Source organism: Callithrix jacchus, chromosome Y (assembly GCF_049354715.1).
Source record: "Callithrix jacchus isolate 240 chromosome Y, calJac240_pri, whole genome shotgun sequence".
Taxonomy (NCBI): domain Eukaryota; kingdom Metazoa; phylum Chordata; class Mammalia; order Primates; family Cebidae; genus Callithrix; species Callithrix jacchus.
The window spans coordinates 8,130,613-8,144,843 of NC_133525.1; the positions used below are offsets into that span (position 1 = coordinate 8,130,613).

Genomic DNA, 14,231 nt, shown 5'->3' on the forward strand with positions numbered 1-14,231 from the left:
CTTAGGAAAATCCTGGCCTCGGGGCCTTCTCCTCCGACCCGGGGAGCTGTAAACGTGCGTAGCGCCGCGCCCGCCAGCCGATTCCGTGGGGCGAGGCGGCTCCGAACCCCGGGAAGGGGATCTGGGGGAAGCCGCGGGGCGCGCGGAGGAGCTTAACGAACGGCTTTGAAATAAATCGTGTCCAACGCGGGAGCCGTTTTCTTCTATGCCAAAGACATTGTGTTTGCTGAGAGTTTCTGGGTGGGAAGCGGAGGTGGTTCTTCTGTAAAAACCGGACTCTGTCTCGGGGACAGGCTAAGTGGGGGGCCCCACTCACCCCTGCCCCCCAAAAGCGCTCTCCCGTCTCTTACCAGAAGCTTAAACTAAATTATAACTGTGACTTTAAATTCAACTACAGGGAAACAGAGACCGAGAGACAGACGTAGAGAAAGAGAGACAGGGACAGAGATACAGAGACACAGGAAAAGAGAGAGAGACAGAGATACAGAGGAGGAGGAGAGTGAGAGGGACAGAAGGAAGCAGGGAAAGATGGACACACAGGGACAGACAGAGACACACAGAGACACAGAGAAAAAAGACAGCAGAGACAGACATGCAGAGACACACAGAGACACAGGAAATAGAGACATTGGAGACAGACATGCAGATATACAGAGACAAAGGGAGACAGGGGAGACACATATAGAGAGAAAGAGAGAGACAGCAGAGACAGAGATGCAGAGACACACAGAGACAGAGAAAAAGAGAGACAGTGAAGACAGACACACAGAGACACAGAGAAAAAGAGACAGACAGACAGTGGAGACAGACGCAGAGACACACAGAGACAGAAAAAGACAGTGGAGACAGACATGCAGAGACACACAGAGACACAGTGCACACAGAGACACAGAGACACAAAGAAAAAGAGAGAGTGGAGACAGACACTCAGAGACACAGAGAAAAAGAGAGACAACAGAGACAGACACACAGAGACAGAGAAAACGAGAGAGATATTGGAGACAGACACACAGCGACACGTATAGAGAGAAGAAGACAGAGAGAGCAGAGACAGAGCTGGGATGACGGGCGTGAGCCAATTTCCTCCTCTGGCCTCTGTCTTCTTCCCCACATGGCACCACAGCGAAGTGTACTCCAGGTCTTTTGAAAGCGGAAAATAAGGATTCAGGGACCCAGGAGAAGACAGGCAGTGAGTGCCCCCCTCCCCTTTCTCCTTGACTGGGCAGGAACAAGACCCCACCAGCTCTGTGTCCCGTGCTGGAGGTAAATGGAGGTTGGAGAGTCGGGGGAGCAGTCACGGGCACCCACCCGTGGAATCCCCTGGCTTTTGCAAAGCCCGCAGGAGGGTGCTTGGAGCCTCCGAAGCCCAGTTTCCCAGCTGGCCTCCATCACTGGGGTTCATAAGAGAAATGAAGGAGGAAGCTCCAGGGCCAGCTCCAGAGAAAAGGACTCCGGGTGGGAAAGGAACGCCGTGTTCTTGGAAGCACGTGCGTTTTAGGGGGCCAAAGGGAATTTGAAGTCCACGCTGGAAAGAGGGGCCGGCGCTGAATTCCAGCTCGCGGGAGGCCCTGGGGTGGGTGATGGAAGGAAGACACAGAACGCGGCGCCGGCCTCTACCAGGTTCCCCTTGACGCAGGTGGGATTTGTGAGGTTTGCAAGTTTGTGGGTGACCGGGGGCCTCTGAGACTGTTTCAAGGCTCAACTTGCAAATGGCAACGTCTTACCCTTGACACCAGCCTGGGCCACGCGGGGCTCTTCCTCTGCGCCCAGCAGGCCCGGAGATGGGAACAGACGGGCGCCAGAGGAGCCGCTTTCACCAGCGCTGGGTCGATGAAGGGCATGGCAAGGCTCTGGATGTGTAACCTTAGGAAGAAAACGCTTTCTAGCTGGAAACACCCGACAGCGGACTTTTCATGCCCTTCCCTGTCCCGCAGCAAATAAAAGCAGATCACCTTTTTTTTTTGTTTTGGCGGGGACGCAGGGCCATTTCTGGCACCCTGGTGGGGTGGGTGCGCGACCGACAGCACGTACCTGGGAAAGAGGGATTTCTTCGAACGGGGTTCGAGTCCCAGGTTGCGGCGGTGCGTTCCCCATGGGCGGTGGTGTTCAGCTGTTCTGGTGACAGTTTCCGTGAGGAGGGGGCTTTTCTAGCTCGGCCAGACCCCGGAGGGTCCCCGAACCCCGAAGCCCAGCTGCGCTGCAAAGGGGGATACCGTCTCTCCGCGGACCTAGAATCCGCAACCTGCCTGTCCAGTTCCCGGGCGCCCCGCCGGGGACCCCACAGTCGTCAACTGTTCCAAAATAATAATAATAATAATTATAGTAATAATAATTTTCTTTAAAATAGGATTTGACACCCCAGTCTCCTTTAAAATAATAATAATTTAAAAAAGGTTAGGTTATGTCAACACACTAGAAGTGGATAATTGAGGAAACTATTTGGAGGAGAGGAGGTCAAGGAAACAAGGTTCTTATCCTAAAAAGCGGCTTTTGCCGCGTGGCGGGTACGCGGGCCCTGCGTAAAGGCGCATCGGGTTTTCGGGGTACCCCGTGTCCACCGCGGGACACTCCTGGCGCGGAAATACCCCCCCGCCACCCCGCGATGCGCGTCCGGTGCCAGGTCGTCTGCTCGCTGGAGCTTGGGGGGGGGGGGGTGGGCGCGCACGCGCTCGCGCTGGCGGAGGGGACCCCCGGGAGGGTTTGGAGAGGCGCCCCCCCGCCTCAGTGCCGCGCCCCCCGCCGCCACGCAGGGATTTACGAATGCAAAGACAAACGCGACGACGTGAAGTTGGAGGACGAGGACCCGCAGGCCAAGCTGAAGCAGAGGCGCAGCCGCACCAACTTCACGCTGGAGCAGCAGCTCAATGAGCTGGAGCGGCTGTTCGAGGAGACGAACTATCTCGACGCCTTCATGAGCTAGGAGCTCAGCCAGCGCCTGGGGCTCTGGGAGGCGCGCGTGCAGGCAGGAACCCCAGGGTTGGGGGGGACCCGCGGGGCGCACCAGCTGCGCCAACTGCGCCCTGGTCACCACCAGGGGCCCTGCCCGGAGCGCGCGGAGCTGGGGCACGCGGGGCGCGTGGGGTGCGCGGCCTTGGGGAGACGCCTGCGGCCTGTGGGGTGGATCCCGGGGTTTGTCTGCGCGAAGATCCAACAAATACACGCAGACGCACATATATGTATGTTGTGTTTCTGTATGCCTACGCATGTTTGCCTTGAGATTTGGGTATGTGTCTCTTGTATGTTTGTATATGTGTATATACATATATTTGTTTGCTTTTACATGTATGTTTATATATGTAAACGCATACACCGTAGTGATATATATATAAAGGCGTGTAAAATATCTATTTATATATATGAAGTCATACCACAGTTATATGTATATATATATATATATAAAGGCATTTAAAAATATCTGTGTGTATATATAAAGGCATACAACATAGTTATATATACATAAAGGCAAATAAAATATATATTTATATATATAAAGGCATACAAAATAGTTATATATATATATAAAGGCATACAATGTGTATATTTATATATATAAAGGCATATGACATACGTATAAATAAACACGTATAAAATATATATATATATTGATATATAAAGGTATATGAGATAGTTTTATATATATATAAAGGCATATAAAATATACATATATTAATATATATAAAGGCACACATTTGTTTATATTTATTTGTAGATATATTTTTTATATATACATAAACACATATTATGTCTATTCATTTGTAGATATATTTATATATAAAGGAAAACGCATTCGTGTAGAGACATATATATATATAAAGGCCTATAAAATATTTATATTTATATATATAAAGGCAAACATATACATATACACATATATGTAAGGGCAAACAATGATATATATATTTGTTTATATATATTTGTATATATTTTTTATACAAACATGCATATTTGTATATACATTTCTTTGTGCAAATATGCATATTTGTACATGTATTTATTTGTATATATATCATATATATTTATTTAGAAAATATATATTTATATGTTTGCTTAGAAAATATATATTTATATATTTGTTTTGGAAAAATATATTTACATATTTGTTTTTGTAAATATATATTTGTTTCTATAAATGTTTATATATTTTGACCCGTGATTACTTTCGGTTTCCGTGGGGTCAGTCCATTCAAACACCGTTTTCCCTTGATTTTGCTTAGGACGTGAAGATAGATACAGTTAGGTTTTGAAGCAGAGTGTTTTACAAGCTCTTTCATTTAAAAACATGTATCTTGGCCCCTGATTCCGTTCTGTCTTCCCTTCCGACTGCATTTAGGGTCCTCAGGAATCCTACCAGGCTCCTCAGCGTGCTTAGGATCCAAATAAGAGGGGTGCAGTGTGACCCTAGGTGGTCAGAAATAGGGTCCTGTCTTTCCTCCATCTCCCTCCTCCCTTCCCCAGGACCCCTCCTCCCTCCTGCTCCCGGGAGCTGTGGGGAGAATGAAGGACACTTTTGGCATCTGGATGAGAGGAGACCATTAGGCCAGGCCTGGGGGTCTCCCAGAGGCACGTGCCAATCCACAGTGCCCATCTGAGCAGGCACGGGGTACCAGGAGCGTGGCATTCACTTAAATGTATAAATTTATTTCCTGGGGACCAGGAGCATGGGCATGTGGGGGAGGGGGAAGAGGCTTCCTCGGTTTTGCACACATTGAGTTAAATGTATGAGTTTATTTCCTGGGTGCTGGTGGGAGAGCAGGTTCCAAGCTCATCCCCCTGGCAGCTGAACTCCTCCTGGTTCTGCACAGGACAGAAGGGAGCCAGAGAGAGGGAGAGAGCGGGAGAGTGACAGGGTTGGGATCCCCGGGCCCGGGGGAACCCCTTGGAAAATAAATGAAATTAAGATTGCCCACTGGGGATGCATCCATTCAAAGCAAAGTGCTTAGCCAGAGATAGGGGGAGCGTTTTACAAGATCTTTCATTAAAATGCATATATATATAAAATGTATATGTATATACATGAAATTAAATACATATGTTTATACATATGTGTGTTACATGCAGGTGTTCCCAGAAGTTTCATTAAAATATATATATAAATTAAATTAAATATATATTGTTAATAAAAGATCTTGTAAAACAGTATATATATGTGTGTGTGTGTATGTATGTCTGTGTGTGTATATGTGTGTGTGTATATGTCTGTGTGTATATATGTGTATGTATATATATGGCTGTGGGTGTGTATATATTTGTCTCTGTGTGTGTATGTCTGTGTGTGTGTATATATGTCTGTGGGTATATGTATGTCTGTGTGTGTTTATATATGTCTGTGGGTATATATATGTCTGTGTGTCTGTATATGTGTGTCTGTGTGTGTGTATGTCTGTATGTGTGTGTATGTATGTCTGTGTGTGTGTCTATATGTGTCTATGTCTGTGTGTGTCTGTCTCTGTGTGTGTGTCTATATGTCTGGGTGCGTGTGTCTGTATGTATCTGTGTGTATATATATATGTCTGTGTGTGTCTGTGTTTCTGTGTGTCTATATGTCTGTCTGTGTGTATATATATGTCTGTATATATATATGTCTGTGTGTATATATATATGTCTGTATATATATATGTCTGTGTGTGTATATATCTGTGTGTGTGTATATATATGTTCGTGTGTGCATGTATATATATTTCTCTGTGTGTATATATGTCTGTGTGTGTTTATATGTCTGTGTGTGTCAGTGTGTATATATATGTCTCTGTTTGTATATATATGTGTGTCTGTGTGTGTATGTACATGTGTGTCTATATTTCCGTGTGTGTGTGTGTGTGTGTTTGTAACTCCTCATTCCTTTGCGTTTCTCTGGGGTACATTATTGTCAAGCACAAGTTTCCCTCCATGTTGCTTAGGGGATTAGGACACAGATGAGTTAGCTGCAGAGTCTCTTTTGAGATGTTTCATTTAAAAAATATGTTTTGGCCCCCGATTCCCTGGGTCCCTTGTGTCTTCCCCTGTGGCTGCCTTGAAAAGCCTTTCTCAGAATCCTGAGCGTGAAATAAAGACTTCCAGGTGCTGTCGTGTAGGTGACAGCTGTAGTCCCCCCACAAAAAACGCATCTGTCCAGGTCCGGGAGATCCTGGTCAGAATCTCTGTGGCCTCCAGGAGGGAAGGAAGCTTTCGTTACCTCCAGCCCTCTCCCAGAAGATGGATTGGACGGCCCCAGATAAGTTAATGAAAATATTAAAGTTTGGGTGATGGGGTGGGGGTTTGGGGGGGTGTCCCATGTATGTCACGTCCCGGTGTGTCTGTCTGCCTGGGACCTCTCGTACGTCCCCGGCTGTTGATGGACGGTTTCTATAAAAATAAATTACTCGTAATTTAATTCCACACTATTTCTTTCCGTAGTCTATTACCTTACAACTGTGGCACAAAATTGGTGACAGTGGGGTGTGTCTGCACCCCCCTTCCACCCCGTAAAATAAACACACTTCGGGGGGAGACAGCCCAGGGCTATCGATCCTGGAGGTCCAGGGAAATTTAACCCTGGTAAATAATCATAATAATAATAGTAACAGATATGGGAACGGAATGAAAGGCATCATTCTCCGTGGCCCGCAGGGAGAACTGTCCAGTCGTAAACGTTGGCCAGCAGGGTTCAGGTCCTCCTGGAAAAAATCAATTGGTTCAAACAGGGATATCACTCCCCCCCCAACCCACACAGTGGAAGGTGTCAAGGGTGGAAGGGACCGGGTCCAGGAGGGATATTTTATTTTATTTTTATTTATTTATGTTTTGGAGACGGAGTTTCGGTCTTGGCACGCTGGCTGGAATGCAATGGCGTGATCTCGGCTCACCACAACCTCCGCCTCCTGGGTCCAGGGAATTTTCCTGCCTCGGTCTCCCCAGTAGCTGGGATTACGGGCACGCGCCACTGTTCCCAGCTAATTTTGTGTATTTTTAGTAGAGACGGGTTTTCACCATGTTGGTTGAGCTGGTCTCGAACTCCTGACCTTGTGATCCACCCACCTCGGCCTCCGAAAGTGCTGGGATAACACACGTGAGCCATGGCACCTGCCCAGCACCTTTTTCATTTGCCTGCTTGCAATTTTTAAAAAGCGACAATAAGTAGTTACTTTACACAGGTGAAAACTACTTTTTTTTGTTTGTTTTTGAGACGGAGTTTTGCTCTTGTTACCCAGGCTGGAGTGCAATGGCGCGATGTCGGCTCACTGCAACCTCTGCCTCCTGAGTTCAGGCAATTCTCCTGCCTCAGTTCCCCCAGTAGCTGGGATCACAGCCACCGCCACCATGCCCGGCTAATTTTTTTTGTATTTTTAGTAGAGACGGGGTTTCACCAAGTTGGCCTGGATGGTCTCGATCTCTTGACCTCGTGATCCACCCGCCTCGGGCCTCCCAAAGCGCTGGGACGAGGAGGGATATTTTAGTCCCAGGGATCTCAGAGTACTTGGGTCCCCTCTCTGGGTACAGCGTGTCCCCCGCTCTCAGCCGATAGAGTTTCAATGGAGTGTGGGACTTCGCGGGTCGTCATTAACCTTTTATTTTTAGTGGTGGGTGTTGGTGGGCGGGGGGGTCTTTGGAAACTCATATCGCCCAGCTGTCAGCGTTGTAATGGAAAGTTATGAGAGCGCGGTGAGTGGCCAGCCCGTGATTTCATTACAAACAGCCACCTCCGGGTTTATGGCGCATGGCTAAATTAAATGTCATTATTTACTGTCTCTAATGGAAATCAAAAGGAAATCGCTTTACTGGTGTTTGTGGAAGGAATCCGTGACTGCCTCTTAATGAAGAAATAAGTCTCTAAAACAGTGTAACACACTTCGCTTTACCATATTCGGGCCTAATTGGACTTGATCCCGAATCACTCACTCCAGCCTTGATTTATGAGCATCTCGCCAAGCACCTAATTCATCACGTTTATTTTTCAGAATCATTATTTCCGCCCCCACACCCCGCCTCGCTTTTGGAAAGGGAGACGCAACCAGGATTTCCAGATTTCAGGAGGATTTTTTTTTAATGGCCTTCCTGGGGCTTCCTTGCCAAGCAGTGCAGGGGCAGTGTGCTTTGGGGTGTCAAGGCGGGCTTTGGAAACAGGGCAATGGTGGGTGAATTTCAATGTTATAGCCCAGGCTGGGGATTTTTTTTTTTTTTTGATGGGGGTGTCAGGAGGATTTGCTGGGCAAAAGGATAACGTTTTCATCCCGGCGGGAGTCACTTACGGACTGAAAATGTTATTCCGAAACCGCTGAGGGATGCTCCGTCCTGGGTTCGAGACCACGTTGTTTCGCCTCCAAACTCCCAGGGATTTCTGAGGTTCGATTTACAGGGGCGCCGGCCCTGGGCTCTGCACGGCCGGGGGCGATGGCTGCCGGTTTTTGCCCAGAACAGCTGGAACTGCTGGGACGCTCACCCGCCTTGGCTAAGGGTCCCCGTCTCTGCACAAACAATTTTTCTTGTGCACTGGAGTGTGGGTCTGCTTGCAGGTCGGGCTGCCACAGAAAACCTGTGAAACGGAATCCAGGGACTGACACTGCCAAGGGGGTGCTGTGGGGGGCGCCGGAGGGAGCCTAAGTTCCCCGCCTTTCCCAGCTGGTCAGCTTGGGGCAGAGGGGACTCTGAATTCCAAGCCTGTGGGAGGCCAGGGGGTGGAATCTGCACCCAAGTCTTGACATGAGGCCTGTGATTTTCCCCAGGCTCCTCGGGTGGGGCGGGGAATCCCCTGTTCTGCTGCACCCCACTTTGTCGAGGCTTCCCCCGAGACTCAGAAGGCGTAACAGGAGCACAACGCCCCTATTGCCACAGCCTGCTATTCCTGGGTGGGAACCTCTCCAGGATGTTCACGACTCCCATAATATGAATGGAGTCCCTTCAGCTCCCCAAGGCTTCCTAGGAGGCCATGGGGAAGGGAAACACGTTTTCTGGGCTCCAGGGACTCTTAAGCCATCGGCTCGCCCACTGCCTTGCTGGGTAAAGTGTGAAGGTCGAAAGCCGGGGTTTTTCTCAGGGTCTCCAGGCATCGGGAGTCCGGGTGCCCACCCAGAACGCTGCGAAGTTGCAGAGTGCATGTTTCATGTCTCAGAATACAACTTTCATTTTAAATTAATCGGTATTGACTCACACGTGTCAGTTACTTGGGGCAGAGAGTGTTTGAGGCCAGCCTCAGTGGCCCACGCCTGTCATCCCAGCACTTGGGAGGCTGAGGCCGGCAGATCAGTTGAGGTCCGGAGTTCGAGACCAGCCTGGCTAACATGGAGAAATCCCGACTACTCTAAAAATAGAAAAAAATAAAAATAAATCAATTAGCCGAGTGTGGTGTGGGGGGAGCGTCTGTGATCCCAGCTACTCGGTAGGCTGATGCAGGAGAATCGCTTGAACCCGGGAGGGAGAGTTTGCAGTGAGCGGAGATCGGCCATTGCACTCCAGCCTGGGCGACAGAGCGAGACTCTGTGTCAAAATAAAATAAACCATGAAAACAAAATTAAAACAAACAAACGTTAAAAAGAAAATCCCCATAAATTCCAGTTCTAGGTAGGCAGTTATGCATGGGTGGATACAGAGGGTCCATAAGGGGCTGACACCCCCATCCCCCGTCGGTTACCTCCAGGCTCCCAGAGGTGCAAAAGTGCTCCGTGCAGCCTGGCAGGGAGGGTGCTCCCTGTCCAGGCCCCGGGCTGAATCCTGACACCCTTGTGCAAACTCTGTCTGCCTTCCCACCGAGGTGTGGTTCCAGAATAGAAGAGCCAAGTGCAGGAAACAGGAGAATCAGATGCATAAAGGTGGGTGTCGGGGATTGGGGGTGGGACCCCGAAGCTGGTGGGGGGGTGGTGGTGGTGGTGGGGCCTTCCTGGGGGGACCCCCCCACACACTCACGCCTCTTCCTTTTCACCACAGGAGTCATCCTGGGCACCACCAACCACCTAGACGGCTGCCGAGTGGCACCCTACGTGAATATGGGAGCTTTGCGGATGCCTTTCCAACAGGTAGCTGGTTTTTCTTCCTCTGAAAAACCCCGGGGACCCGTTGCCTCCTCCTCTGCTGCCCGGCCCCCGCCCCCCACTGACTCCCAAATTCTAACACTCCCGGCTCCTCGGCTAGCCCTGCGGAGCGGGAGGCAGTGGCTTTTCCAAGGGAGCATTTAGAGGCGTCTTGGCACGTATTAAATCAGGCTAGACTGGGCGCGGTGGCTCCTGTCTGTCATCCCAGCACTTTGGGAGGCCGAGGCGGGTGGATCACCTGAGGTCGGGAGTTCGAGAGCAGCCTGACCCACACGGTGAATCCCCGTCTCTACTAAAAACACAGAAATTAGCCGGGCGTGGTGGTGTCACGCGCCTGTCATCGCACCTACTTGGGAGACTGAGGCAGGAGAATCGCTTGAACCTGCGGGGGGACGGAGGTTGCGGTGAGCTGATATGACACCAATTTACTCCAGCCTGGGGACACAGCAACACTCTGAGAAAAGAAAAAAAAAATAGATATATCACGCTGTAAACTCCAAGGGCCTCCTTTGGAAAGGTGAACATACACAAGCTTCAGCAGAAATCTTACAAAAATCAGAGTGGTGAGAAATCCCACCCCGCCAGGCATCGCCCCCCGCAACCCCACCTGGCTGTCTGCCTGGTTAAGAAATGTGGGATGCCTGGGCCTGAGGATCAGAGATGGGATAGAGCCTTGGGGACCTGGTGTTCTGGGGAGAGAGGATTGGGTAGCTGGCATCCCAGAAAGAGGCTTGGGGAGCTGGTGTTCCCGGGAGACAGGATTGGGGAGCTGGCATCCCAGAAAGAGGCTTGGGGAGCTGGTGTTCCCGGGAGACAGGATTGAGGAGCTGGTGTCCCAGAAAGAGGCTTGGTGACCTGGTGTTCCCGGGAGACAGGACTGGGGAGCTGGTGTCCCAGAAAGAGGATGGGGGAACTGGTGTTCCCGGGAGACAGGATTGGGGAGCTGGCTTTCCAGAAAGAGGCTTGGGGAGCTGGTGTTCCCGGGAGACAGGATTGGGGATCTGGTGTCCCAGAAAGAGGCTTGGGGAGCTGGTGTTCCCGGGGGACAGGATTGTGGAGCTGGTGTCCCAGAAAGAGTCCTGGGGAGCTGGTGTTCCTGGGATACAGGATTGGGGAGCTGGCATCCCCTCGTGAAACTCATGTCCCTTTCACTAATCCCTCAAGTGCCCGAAGGCCTGGGGCGTCTACCCGGCTCCTGCTGCCCCCCCACTTCCGTCCTGGGCTGTGCACCTCTGAGCTGGTAACACCCTGCTCAGCTCCCAGCCGACTTGGGATTGGGTGTGTGTGGCGGGGATTTGGGAACTGCGTGGAAGGGGGTGCAGGGTTTTGGGACAGTGCCCACTTGCGCCCTGGCTGGACGCAGCACGGCTGCCTTGGTTTCCAATTTGGGGGTCGAGACTGCAAGCCTGGGTGAAACGGGGCTGGGGGCACACAGCGGGGACGCGTGGTCTCCGTTCTTGACCGTTTTATTCCAAGGGGACAAGTCGGCGTTTTTTATTCGCGCGCTCGTTTGCCGAAGGGCGTCAGGTCCCAGACGTCTGGCCTCTGCCTCTGCTGGCTGAGGGTGGAGGGCCATGGGGTTGGCGCTGGGAGCTGCAGGTATAAAGCTGTAAATCGTAAATGAAAAATTCAGAAATGGAGCCCGAGCGGGAGCTCTCCAAGTCTCCACGGCTCAGGCCCGAAGAAGTGGGGTCCGCGTCCCTCCTGTTCTCCCCTCCTGGGCATGTGGCCTCCAGGCTGGGGACAGAGCCCACCTCTTGCACAGTCTCTGGGATGCAGGACCGGGTGAAATGAGGCCGCTGGAGCCTGCAGGCCTGCCTGGCTTTGCGCAATGGAGCCTTGGGGAGCTGGTGTCCCTGGGGGAGAGGCTTGGGGACCTGGTTTCCCTGGACCAGGCTTGGGGAGCGGGTGTTTCCGGGAGAGGCTTGGGGCAGCTGATGTCCCCGAGGAGACGCTTGGGGACCTGCTGTCCCTCGGGGAAAGGCTTGGGGACCTGGTTTCCCTGGAAGAGTCTTGGGGAGCTGGTGTCCATAGGGAGAGGCTTGGGGACCTGCTGTCTCTGGGGAGAGGGTTGGGGAGCTGGTGTCCCCCCACATCCCAGGCTTGGGGACCGGCTGTCTACAGGAAGAGGCTTGGGCACCTGATGTCTCTAGGAACAGGCTTGGGAAGCTGTTGTCCTTAGGAGAGGCTTGGGGACCTGATGTTCCCAGGAGAAGCTTGGGAAGCTGGTGTCTCCGGGGAGAGGGTTGGGGAGCTGGTGTCCACGGGAGAGGCTTGGGGACCTGATGTTGCCAGGAGAGGTGTGGGGAGCTGGTGTTCCCTACTTGGGGGCGGTGGGATGAGCCGCTGTCCAGACCCTGAATCCCGGGAAACAGAAGGCATCTTGAACTCCCGGGTGGGTGCCCCGATGTGAACCCTACTCCGATGCGCTTTTCGGGGAGCTGTTTGGATTCCCCTGGCCCAAGCTAGTCTGGAAGTCAGCACCAGCTCTGGGCCGGGGGAAAGAGGACAGTCAGATGGGGGTGTGGCTTGCAGAGTTGGAGAAGGGATGACGCTCTGCGGGGGAGAGGAGACGCGTTGGGGGGCTTGCAGGGGGGGAAGGGTTCCCCAATCCCCAATCCTGCGCCCTCACCCCGCCCGGGTCCGCTTCGCAGGTCCAGGCTCAGCTGCAGCTGGAAGGCGTGGCCCACGCGCACCAGCACCTGCACCCGCACCTGGCGGCGCACCCGCCCTACCTGATCTTCCCCCCGCCGCTGTTCGGGCTGCCCATCGCGTCGCTGGCCGAGTCCGCCTCGGCCGCCGCCGTGGTCGCCGCGGCCGCGAAGAGCAACAGCAAAAACTCCAGCATCGCCAACCTCCGGCTCGAGGCGTGCAAGGCCGCGGAGGCCCTGGGGCTCTGACCCCAGCGCGCCGTCCTCCCCGCCTTTCGCGCCTGCGGACTCTGGGGCCCCGCGCACCCAGCCTGCACAGCGACCTGCACTCCAACTCCCCTTCGAGCTCCTCCCGCGGCCCGCAGTCCTTCTGAACCCCAGGGTCTCTTCAGTGGTTCTGCACCCCGGGGGCTCCTCAGTGCACTGGCACCCGCGTGCTCTTGCACCCCGGGGGATCCTCTGTGCTTCTGAAACCTGGAGTGTCCTCAGTGCTCGTGCACGCCAGGGGCTCCTCCGTGCTCCTATAACCTGGGTGCTCCTGCACCCTGGAAGCTCCTCATTGCACCGACACCCTCGTGCTCCTGCACCCTGGGGGCTCCTCTGTGCTTCTGAAACCTGGGGGGTCCTCAGTGCTCGTGCACCCCGGGGGCTCCTCCATGCTCCTATAACCTGGGTGCTCCTGCACCCTGGAAGCTCCTCATTGCACCAGCACCCTCGTGCTCCTGCACCCCGGGGGCTCCTCTGTGCTTCTGAAACCTGGGGCGCTCCTCAGTGCTCCTGCACCCCAGGGGCTCCTCACTGCTTCTGCACCCCCGGGGCTCCTCATTGATTCTGCACCCCAGGGGCTCCTCTGTGCTTCTGAAACCTGGGGTGTCCTCAGTGCTCGTGCACCCCGGGGGCTCCTTCATGCTCCTATAACCTGGGTGCTCCTGCACCTTGGAAGCTCCTCGTTGCACCGGCACCCTCGTGCTCCTGCACCCCGGGGGCTCCTCTGTGCTTCTGAAACCTGAAGGGTCCTCAGTGCTCGTGCACCCCGGAGGCTCCTCCATGCTCCTATTACCTGGGTGCTCCTGCACCCTGGAAGCTCCTCATTGCACCGGCACCCTCGTGCTCCTGCACCCCGGGGGCTCCACTGTGCTTCTGAAACCTGGGGTTCTCCTCAGTGCTCCTGCACCCCAGGGGCTCCTCACTGCTTCTGCACCCCGGGGGCTCCTCAGGGCTCCTGCACCCTGGGGGCGCCTCAGTACACTGGCACCCTCGTGCTCCTGCAACCAGGGGGGCTCTTCTGTGCTCCTGAAACCTAGGGGAGGGCTCCTCAGTGCTCCTGCACCCCAGGGAGTCCTCCGTGCTTCTGCAACCCTGGGGCTCCTGCACCCCAGGGGCTCCTCAGTGCACTGGCACCCACCTGCTCCTCCAAGCTGGGAGTTCCCGCAAGAGACCTGGGGAGGGAGCTCCTGGGACGGTCCATGAACGGAGATGGTGCAGGAGGTGGAGGGGGTGAGCCGCCGTGTGCCCTGCCCGGCCCCTCTCCAAGGCCCCTCATGCGTCCTGGGACCCTGGAGAAGGGGAACCCCGCACC

General features: G+C 53.3%; 1 pseudogene; it reads left to right on the forward strand.

The window, feature by feature from the left end:
- The first annotated feature begins 2,602 nt into the window (after nt 1-2,602).
- LOC128930750 (short stature homeobox protein-like) lies at nt 2,603-12,901 on the forward strand (annotated as a pseudogene).
- Nucleotides 12,902-14,231: the final 1,330 nt, after the last annotated feature.